Consider the following 12,180-nt stretch of genomic DNA (forward strand, 5'->3'; position numbering starts at 1 on the left):
AAGCTTGGCTTAAAGACACTCCTTACCCATAGACTATACACGCCTGCCCATAGAGAAAGCACACCTACCCATAGGGAATAATGGGGACCACATTTGCCCATAGGGAAAAAGGGATATTAAGCTTGGCTGAAAGACACTCCTTACCCATAGACTATACACGCCTGCCCATAGAGAAAGCACACCTGCCCATAGGGAATAATGGGGACCACATTTGCCCATAGGGAAAAAGGGATATTAAGCTTGGCTTAAGGACACTCCTTACCCATAGACTATACACGCCTGCCCATAGAGAAAGCACACCTGCCCATAGGGAATAATGGGGACCACATTTGCCCATAGGGAAAAAGGGATATTAAGCTTGGCTTAAGGACACTCCTTACCCATAGACTATACACGCCTGCCCATAGAGAAAGCACACCTGCCCATAGGGAATAATGGGGACCACATTTGCCCATAGGGAAAAAGGGATATTAAGCTTGGCTTAAGGACACTCCTTACCCATAGACTATACACGCCTGCCCATAGAGAAAGCACACCTGCCCATAGGGAATAATGGGGACCACATTTGCCCATAGGGAAAAAGGGATATTAAGCTTGGCTTAAGGACACTCCTTACCCATAGACTATACACGCCTGCCCATAGAGAAAGCACACCTGCCCATAGGGAATAATGGGGACCACATTTGCCCATAGGGAAAAAGGGATATTAAGCTTGGCTTAAGGACACTCCTTACCCATAGACTATACACGCCTGCCCATAGAGAAAGCACACCTGCCCATAGGGAATAATGGGGACCACATTTGCCCATAGGGAAAAAGGGATATTAAGCTTGGCTTAAGGACACTCCTTACCCATAGACTATACACGCCTGCCCATAGAGAAAGCACACCTGCCCATAGGGAATAATGGGGACCACATTTGCCCATAGGGAAAAAGGGATATTAAGCTTGGCTTAAGGACACTCCTTACCCATAGACTATACACGCCTGCCCATAGAGAAAGCACACCTGCCCATAGGGAATAATGGGGACCACATTTGCCCATAGGGAAAAAGGGATATTAAGCTTGGCTTAAGGACACTCCTTACCCATAGACTATACACGCCTGCCCATAGAGAAAGCACACCTGCCCATAGGGAATAATGGGGACCACATTTGCCCATAGGGAAAAAGGGATATTAAGCTTGGCTTAAGGACACTCCTTACCCATAGACTATACACGCCTGCCCATAGAGAAAGCACACCTGCCCATAGGGAATAATGGGGACCACATTTGCCCATAGGGAAAAAGGGATATTAAGCTTGGCTTAAGGACACTCCTTACCCATAGACTATACACGCCTGCCCATAGAGAAAGCACACCTGCCCATAGGGAATAATGGGGACCACATTTGCCCATAGGGAAAAAGGGATATTAAGCTTGGCTTAAGGACACTCCTTACCCATAGACTATACACGCCTGCCCATAGAGAAAGCACACCTGCCCATAGGGAATAATGGGGACCACATTTGCCCATAGGGAAAAAGGGATATTAAGCTTGGCTTAAGGACACTCCTTACCCATAGACTATACACGCCTGCCCATAGAGAAAGCACACCTGCCCATAGGGAATAATGGGGACCACATTTGCCCATAGGGAAAAAGGGATATTAAGCTTGGCTTAAGGACACTCCTTACCCATAGACTATACACGCCTGCCCATAGAGAAAGCACACCTGCCCATAGGGAATAATGGGGACCACATTTGCCCATAGGGAAAAAGGGATATTAAGCTTGGCTTAAGGACACTCCTTACCCATAGACTATACACGCCTGCCCATAGAGAAAGCACACCTGCCCATAGGGAATAATGGGGACCACATTTGCCCATAGGGAAAAAGGGATATTAAGCTTGGCTTAAGGACACTCCTTACCCATAGACTATACACGCCTGCCCATAGAGAAAGCACACCTGCCCATAGGGAATAATGGGGACCACATTTGCCCATAGGGAAAAAGGGATATTAAGCTTGGCTTAAGGACACTCCTTACCCATAGACTATACACGCCTGCCCATAGAGAAAGCACACCTGCCCATAGGGAATAATGGGGACCACATTTGCCCATAGGGAAAAAGGGATATTAAGCTTGGCTTAAGGACACTCCTTACCCATAGACTATACACGCCTGCCCATAGAGAAAGCACACCTGCCCATAGGGAATAATGGGGACCACATTTGCCCATAGGGAAAAAGGGATATTAAGCTTGGCTTAAGGACACTCCTTACCCATAGACTATACACGCCTGCCCATAGAGAAAGCACACCTGCCCATAGGGAATAATGGGGACCACATTTGCCCATAGGGAAAAAGGGATATTAAGCTTGGCTTAAGGACACTCCTTACCCATAGACTATACACGCCTGCCCATAGAGAAAGCACACCTGCCCATAGGGAATAATGGGGACCACATTTGCCCATAGGGAAAAAGGGATATTAAGCTTGGCTTAAGGACACTCCTTACCCATAGACTATACACGCCTGCCCATAGAGAAAGCACACCTGCCCATAGGGAATAATGGGGACCACATTTGCCCATAGGGAAAAAGGGATATTAAGCTTGGCTTAAGGACACTCCTTACCCATAGACTATACACGCCTGCCCATAGAGAAAGCACACCTGCCCATAGGGAATAATGGGGACCACATTTGCCCATAGGGAAAAAGGGATATTAAGCTTGGCTTAAGGACACTCCTTACCCATAGACTATACACGCCTGCCCATAGAGAAAGCACACCTGCCCATAGGGAATAATGGGGACCACATTTGCCCATAGGGAAAAAGGGATATTAAGCTTGGCTTAAGGACACTCCTTACCCATAGACTATACACGCCTGCCCATAGAGAAAGCACACCTGCCCATAGGGAATAATGGGGACCACATTTGCCCATAGGGAAAAAGGGATATTAAGCTTGGCTTAAGGACACTCCTTACCCATAGACTATACACGCCTGCCCATAGAGAAAGCACACCTGCCCATAGGGAATAATGGGGACCACATTTGCCCATAGGGAAAAAGGGATATTAAGCTTGGCTTAAGGACACTCCTTACCCATAGACTATACACGCCTGCCCATAGAGAAAGCACACCTGCCCATAGGGAATAATGGGGACCACATTTGCCCATAGGGAAAAAGGGATATTAAGCTTGGCTTAAGGACACTCCTTACCCATAGACTATACACGCCTGCCCATAGAGAAAGCACACCTGCCCATAGGGAATAATGGGGACCACATTTGCCCATAGGGAAAAAGGGATATTAAGCTTGGCTTAAGGACACTCCTTACCCATAGACTATACACGCCTGCCCATAGAGAAAGCACACCTGCCCATAGGGAATAATGGGGACCACATTTGCCCATAGGGAAAAAGGGATATTAAGCTTGGCTTAAGGACACTCCTTACCCATAGACTATACACGCCTGCCCATAGAGAAAGCACACCTGCCCATAGGGAATAATGGGGACCACATTTGCCCATAGGGAAAAAGGGATATTAAGCTTGGCTTAAGGACACTCCTTACCCATAGACTATACACGCCTGCCCATAGAGAAAGCACACCTGCCCATAGGGAATAATGGGGACCACATTTGCCCATAGGGAAAAAGGGATATTAAGCTTGGCTTAAGGACACTCCTTACCCATAGACTATACACGCCTGCCCATAGAGAAAGCACACCTGCCCATAGGGAATAATGGGGACCACATTTGCCCATAGGGAAAAAGGGATATTAAGCTTGGCTTAAGGACACTCCTTACCCATAGACTATACACGCCTGCCCATAGAGAAAGCACACCTGCCCATAGGGAATAATGGGGACCACATTTGCCCATAGGGAAAAAGGGATATTAAGCTTGGCTTAAGGACACTCCTTACCCATAGACTATACACGCCTGCCCATAGAGAAAGCACACCTGCCCATAGGGAATAATGGGGACCACATTTGCCCATAGGGAAAAAGGGATATTAAGCTTGGCTTAAGGACACTCCTTACCCATAGACTATACACGCCTGCCCATAGATAATAATAATAATAATAATAATAATAATATTTTATTTTTATATCCCGCCCTCCCCGCTAGGCGGGCTCAGGGCGGCTAACAGACACGGGAGTCTCATGATTCACATTAAACAATAATAGACATGGGAGTCCCGTGATTCATAAAACATAACAACTTAAACATTAATTACAATAAATTATTTAAAAAACATAAAAACATATAAACATATAAGATATAAAAATAGGTGCTAAAATGATGTATTTAAGATGGCTAAGTGTCTATTCATTCATTAATCAGGTTCCGTCTTAGTTGCCACATGGTGACTCAAATGCTAACTGAAAAAGAAATGTTTTGCAAGCCCTGCGGAATTGGTTCAGGTCCCGCAGGGCTCGCACCATCTCTGGGAGGTCGTTCCACCAGCGAGGGGCTATCACCGAGAAGGCCTGCTCCCTAGTGGCCTTCAACCTAACTTCTCTTGGCCCAGGGATTGTTAATAAGTTCTGAGAACCAGACCTCAGTGCTCTCCGGGGTACATATGGGGAGAGGCGGTCCTTTAGGTAGGCAGGTCCTCGGCCATATAGGGCTTTAAAGGTAATAACCAGCACCTTATAGCGAACACGGTAGACAACCGGCAGCCAGTGCAGATTGCGCAGCCCAGGCCGTGCAGGCTCCCACCGTGGTAGTCCCTCCAGCAGCCTGGCCGCCGCGTTCTGGACTACCTGGAGTCTCCGTGTTCGGTACAAGGGCAGCCCCATGTAGAGGGCATTGCAGTAGTCTAACCTCGAAGTGACCGTTGCGTGGATCACAGTTGCCAGGTCGGTGCGTTCCAGGAAGGGGGCCAAGTGCCTCGCCCTCTTGAGATAGAAGAAGGCGGATCTAGCAGTGGCAGCTACTTGGGCCTCCATTGATAGGGAGGACTCCAGTAGCACCCCCAGGCTCTTGACTTTGCGCACCGGTACCAGTGGCACACCGTCAAAGGCCGGTAAAGTAGTCTCCCCTCCCGGTCCGCCGCGGCCCACGCAAAGGACCTCAGTCTTCGCCGGATTCAACTTCAGCCCGCTCAGCCTGAGCCAGTCAGCCACGGCTTGTAGTGCCCGGTCCAAATTTGCTGGGACATCACCAGCCCGGCCGTCCATCAATAGATAGAGCTGGGTGTCATCTGCATATTGATGGCAACCCAGCCCATACCTCCGTGCAATCTGGGCAAGGGGGCGCATAAAGATGTTAAACAGCATCGGGGAGAGGACTGCCCCCTGAGGCACTCCGCAATGGAGTGGATACCTCTGAGACAGTTCCCCCCCGATCGCCACCCTTTGTCCCCGACCCTCAAGAAAGGAGGAGAGCCACTGTAAGGCTAGCCCCCGAATTCCTGCGTCGGCGAGGCGGCGGGTCAGCAGCCGATGATCAACCATATCGAACGCCGCCGATAGGTCTAACAACAGCAATACTGCCGAGCCGCCTCGATCCAGTTGCCGTCGGAGGTCATCCATGAGGGCGACCAGGACTGTTTCTGTCCCATGGCCCGGGCGAAAGCCGGACTGGCATGGGTCTAGGACGGAAGCGTCCTCCAGGAATTCCTGTAACTGCACCGCCACGGCCCTCTCGATTATTTTGCCTAAAAAGGGCAAGTTTGAGACCGGCCGGTAATGTGCCAATTCGGCCGGATCTGATGACGGTTTTTTCAGGAGAGGGCGGACCAGTGCCTCTTTCAGAGGTGTTGGAAAAACACCTTCTGAAAGGGATCGATTTATAATATCCCGTATAGGATATCTTAGTTCCTCCTGGCAGGCCTTAATTAGCCAGGAGGGGCAGGGGTCCAGATCGCAAGTCGTGGAACGTGCAGTGGCAAGAATTCTGTCGACTTCCTCCAAGCTGAGCGGGTCGAAGCAATCCAGAGTTGAATCAGAAGACACGCATTGGGCTTCGAGTCCACTTACTGCCTCCAAGTTGGCGGGGCAGTCCTGGCGGAGCGATTGGACCTTATCCGCAAAGAATTTCGCGAAGGCCTCGCAGCCGATTTCCAATTCCTTAGCTTTAGAATTGCCCTGAGGCAATGTGGTCAGATTCCGAATTATTCTAAATAATTGGGCTGGGCGCGAATTTGCGGATGCAATCCTAGCCGCAAAGTATGTTTTCTTTGCGGCCTTGATTGCCATCTCATAGGACTTCATAAACTTCCTATAAGATGTTCTAGTCGCCTCGTCACGAGTGCGTCGCCATTGCCTCTCTAGCCGTCTAAGGCCTTGTTTCAGCTGGCGTAATTCCGGGGTATACCACGGAGCCAGCTTAATCCGAGGTCGCAGAGGGCGCCGAGGTGCGATCTCCTCGATGGCCCTAGAGAGCCGGCTATTCCAGGTCTCAATCAGGCCATCAAGGGAGCCGCCAGAGGGCCAGGAGTCCCGCAGAGCCATCTGGAACCGTTCCGGGTCCATTTGACTCCGCGGGCGAGCCATAATCGGCTCCTCGCCTAAACAGGTTCGGGGGGGCATATTCACACGGGCCTTGAGGGCGAAGTGATCCGACCATGGCACAACCTCTGTGGTTATATCGCTCACTACAATCCCGGCCGCAAAGATCAGGTCTAACATGTGTCCGGCCTGGTGGGTGGGGGTCACAACGAATTGAGAGAGTCCCAGTGTCGCCATGGAAGACACTAGGTCCGTCGCCTGACTGGAGGACGGGTCATCGGCATGGACGTTGAAGTCACCCAGGATTATCAGCCTTGGGTGCTCCAGCGCCCAGCCTGTCGCCGCCTCAAGCAGGGACGGTAAGGCGTTGGCCGGTGCGTTAGGCGTACGGTACACCAGCCAAATCGCCAACCCCTCTTCATCCCCCCACGCCAGCCCGGCACATTCAATGCCCTCAATCTTTGGGGCCGGGAGCGCCCTAAAGGAGTAAGCCTCCCGTGCAAATAATGCCACTCCTCCCCCCCGCCCGCTAGTCCGCGATTGGTGGAAGACCGAGTAACCTGGGGGAGCTGTTTGCGAGAGGGCCACTGTATCACCCTCCCGGATCCAGGTCTCGGTCACGCAAGCCAGGTCCATATTCTGCTCAAGCATGAACTCTCGGAGAGTTGAGGTCTTATTATTGATGGACCTGGCGTTGCATAACACCAATGACGGAGGCGGGTTGCTCCTGGTCCTGCTACCTGTCACCCTTGGGATGGGCCGCAGACTGGAGGGGGGCCGAGCACCGACTTGTCTCTGTCCGCCTCCCTTATAATATCTGCTCCCACCGCCATACCTCCCCCTCCCCAAGAGCACCGGAATCCCTGAGCCAGCCATTCCTCGCTGGCAGCAGCTGCAATGAAACTACTATCAGGCTGGCGTCTAATTACACACCCTCCTCACTCCGTCTAACTAAACCCTAATTCCAATTAACCCAAAAAACCCCTCCAATTCCTTATATGTATTTGATAAAAATTATTCCAAATAGCAATTAATTTACCCCTCCCTATTTCCCATCAATTTGCTAATAATATTTATATAGTCTAATTCAAATATATAATAATAATCAAACACTGAGTTAATTAGTAATAAATTAATTTTAACTATAGGGAAACTATATAATAATAATCAAACACTGAGTTAATTAGTAATAAATTAATTTTAACTATAGGGAATTTTCACCATAGGGAAAAAGGGAAATTAAGCTTCGCCTAAGCACAGCGCCTGCCCATAGACCAGGGGTGGCCAACGGTAGCTCTCCAGATGTTTTTGCCTACAACTCCCATCAGCCCCAGCCAGCATGGCCAATGGCTGGGGCTGATAGTTGTAGGCAAAAACATCTGGAGAGCTACCGTTAGCCACCCCTGCCATAGACTATACACGCCTGCCCATAGGGAATAATGGGCACCATATTTCCCCATAGGGAAAAAGGGATATTAAGCTTGGCCTAAGGACACCCCTTACCCATAGACTATACACGCCTGCCCATAGAGAAAGCACACCTGCCCACAGGGAATAATGGAAACCACATTTCACCATAGGAAAAAAGGGAAATTAAGCTTCGCCTAAGCACAGCGCCTGCCCATAGACCAAGTGATGCCAAATTGGTTGGGACAAGAAACAAAGGCCAGTTCTTCAGTGAATAGCTTGATGAAAATATCAACTCAGTATGAAGCAGCTTCTGCTACTTGAACACTGCTCAGATACTTCTGATTTAGGCATTTTAAGTTTGCTTCTGTCTGATGGTGATGCAGAGATTACATGGAAAACATCTAGGTTCTGTTCTCAAGTGAGGAAAATTTGTACTATTCAAATATCTCAGGGGATCGAAGATGCTGGTAGAAGGGAATTTAACTCTCAATAGCATAATTGTTTATATTCCAGTTGGAGTAGCGTATATTTTACTTATATCCGTCTGAGGTTAGTAGATTTTGTATTAGTACTAATGTTAACATTATAAACTTTGATCTGTTTTAGAGACTTTTTCCTTGGATAGTATTTGCTGATCTGTATTAATGTATAGATTTTTATATATTCTTGTTTTTTAGTATCTCTGTTTTTATCTGTTATCTCTTGTATTCGGAAGGTCACGGACTGTAATAAATTCTTTGATTTGAAATTCCATGCAGATTAGATATATATGAAACTGCCTTATACTGAATCAGACCCTTGGTCCATCGAAGTCAGTATTGTCAGACTGGCAGCGGCTCTCCAGAGTCTGAAGCTGAGGTTTTTCATGCCTATTTACCTGGACCCTTTTTAGTTGGAGATGCTGGGGATTGAACCTGGGACCTTCTGCTTACCAAGCAGATGCTCTACCACTGAGCCACTGTCCCTCCCTGATTATTGGGAGAGGAACTTAAAATATCCCCAGGCAAAAGAAAATGGCTACTTGGCAGGGTGGACTCTATTAGACACCATGGGAAGTCCTACTCCTCAAACCCCTCCATCCCTACTCTGCACCCCTCCTCCCAAAAAATCTTCAGGTATTTCCTATCCAGGAGTTGGCGACCCTAGGCAGCTAGCCAGAGATGTGCAAGCAAGAGGCAGTTAGAGGGGAAGTTTAAAGAAAAGGGGGACTAGGTAAAAGCTGGATCAACATGATTTTAAATGAATCCTCATGAATTCGTATGATTTTTACATTGAAACAAAATCAAACCACCACACTGTAGTCCAGGGATGTCAAACATGCGGCCCGGGGGCCAAATCAGACACCAGGAGGGCTCCTATCAGGCCTGTGAGCAGGTCTGCTTCCTTCTCCCTCTCTTTTGCTTACTTCTGCATCACAGCTTGCATTTCCAGGCTTGCTCAATCACACAGGAGCCACAGAGGAGAGCTTCTATCTTCTCTATTGGCTGAGGCTCCTCCCTTGGGGAGGACGGTGGAGAGGGAGAGCTTGTTTTGCTAGGCTCTCACAATCACACAGCAGATCTACTGACTGAAGCTGCTCTTCCTTCTATTGGGTGAGGCTCCTTCCTCTTGTCCCTTGGGGAGGGAGGGAAAGAGTCAGAACTTCCTTCTCCCAGTTCCCTTGATCATACAGGAGAGATACAAAACACCTTTAAGGCCAACAAAGTTTTATTTAAGGTATGAGCTTGCTATACAGAGAGAGTGTGTGTTTTTTGTTGGCTCGTTATGTCAGGGCTCCCCTGGGTGCAACTGGGTTTGTCTCCCCCTTTGTGACCCAGTCTTTGTCAGTAGGAAAGCAATGTGAACTATTTAGATGAGGAATAATCACAAACCAGTGAGGTGGATTAGGCTGAGAGTGTATATCCAGACCAATTCGCCCAGCACGTTTCCTTTGTAGACTAGGGATTTTTAACCTAGGCTTCCCACATGAGTAGGCTGACACTGACCACTATACATTGCTGTCTATGTATTCTTGCACTGCCTCATAGGAGTTGTAGTTATTTATCTAGGGAAGGCTATAGTTTTGTAGACAAAAACATAGCCCTCAGTCTGCGTCATGGTGCCTTCGCATGTTCTTGATCAGCACACAAAGCAACTTGTGTACAAAAGCTCGCAATAACCAGGCATTTCATGTTTTCCTCTGGGTCTTAGGCTCAAAGCATTGACCATGAGATTTCTGTATGTCAATCAATCAAAAGTAGGTTTGCAACTTACCTGAAGAGCATACTGTTAGAATTTACAAGCTGACAGTATGTCAACAGTAATGTGAAGGTGAAGTGCTGTTTGTTCATTGGTTAGTTTGAGGATACTCATTTGCATCTCTGAACATTCTGTTTCAGTTCTTCTGTTTTGTGCTGTGCCATGCAGTATAGTAGTTATCACTCTGTAAAATAGTTCTCCAATAATGTTTAACTTGTAGTTTTACACTGAGTGTTGGGTAATTTGTATAATACGCTTCCAAGCATATAAGAATTTATCTAACACATACTCAAGACTGCTATAGCGCAGACATTATCTCCAGATTTTGATGCAAGTATTCAGCGCAAGAGGCGTCCGTTATCAGAGACGGTTAAATAAAATATTGCAAGTGTGCTAATCTTTTAAACATGTTTTATTGTGTTTGTGTCTATTACAAAGTTTGTATCACTGCTACCTGGCATTACATTTTATGACACACGTGGCCCGGCCCAACAAGGTCTTATTGTCAGGTGATGGAGACTCAAGGGCGTATTCATTTAAACAATGTATACTTTATTGGAAACGCATAGCTTGAAACAGAAATTGAGACTAATACCTTGGTATGGGTGTTTCGGGGTCTTATGGAATCTACTTCAAAGCAATATCTAAACAATAGCAGTATTCTCAAAACAAAGGGGAGTCAAGGTGCAAACTTTCACAGGAGAGCTCTCTCTTATCTTTTAGCCCCTGGGAAGAGGCTGGCTAGCAGTCGTATCTAATAACGGTTACGTTCTTTTGGCCTCACTGTCTCCTAACACATTTTGCACTTCAAACATTCTCTTTGATATGCATGTGGACTACAGCATTTACCTAGAATAAGAGTTAGTATTAAACAAGCCATTGGGTTAGTATTTGTTACTATGGGGTAGAGTTACAGAGCCTGACACTTATTTATGTCAGATCCAGCCCTCATCGCAAATGAGTTCGACGCCCCTGCAAAAGACCATGTCTTATTCTGTAGGCAGCACGACAAAAATCATGGTTCCATGACTTCGGGGCAACATCTTGGTACAAAAACATGGTTCTGAAGAATGGCTCCTCATGGTTTTTGCACTGAGTCACACCAAACTCACCATCAAATTGCACAACTCGCACTACAGAAATCATAGATTCATGGCATCATGGCAACACCATGTTGCAAAAACATGGTTTCAAAGCATGGATCCTCAGGGTTTTTGCAATGGGTCACTCCAGAGTCACCATCAAATCACATATCACATCCATGGGCAGAGCTTGCACCCCCCTCCCCCAAATCAGGGATCCATGGCTTTGTGGCAACAGCATGACACAAAAACATGGGTCTGAAGCTTGGCTCCTCAAGGGTTTTTTAATTGGATCGCCTCAAACTCACAATCAAATCACATATTATGTTTATAGCCCTTGGTTTGACCCCACAATTACAGATCTTGTAAGATAAACTGAAATGTGTTAGATATTAAGTCGTCTATCAATAAGGTTTTTCATGCTTCTGCTTACGAAGCAGATGCTTTACCACTGAGCCACTGTCTCTCCCCACCTACCGTCACCTACCTGCTCATTACCTACCAATCAAAAGACGCCACAAATCACAGGTAGGTGGGGGAGCAGTTCAATAGCATATGGATGAGCTTTCTGAAGCTGGCATTAGCACATTTTCTGGCAGCCACCCCAGCATAAGGTTTTTGCTTCTTAAATTCTGTCTGTGTTTGGGACAATCTACGTCTGTGTACAGATGTATTCTGGAATCAATATCCATAACTCAAAAGTACATTTTCAGCTTACAAATACACACCTAATCAGCACACTCGAGATTGCTACATCGTGGACACCGACTCCAGATTTTGATGCAATAATTCAGAACAAGCGACGTCAGTTACCAAAGGTTATTAAAGAAAATACGGTAAGGCTGTTAATTATTTAAGCATATTTGTATATCGAATAGAAAGTAATATTGTTAATTCTGTTGGCTACGTCTTTCTAAATTTTATATCCTGATATCTGGCATTAAATTGCATAGCACCCATAGCCTGGCCTGACAAAGTAAAGTATCAGATCGTCATA

Source organism: Heteronotia binoei, chromosome 2 (genome assembly GCF_032191835.1).
Source record: "Heteronotia binoei isolate CCM8104 ecotype False Entrance Well chromosome 2, APGP_CSIRO_Hbin_v1, whole genome shotgun sequence".
Taxonomy (NCBI): domain Eukaryota; kingdom Metazoa; phylum Chordata; class Lepidosauria; order Squamata; family Gekkonidae; genus Heteronotia; species Heteronotia binoei.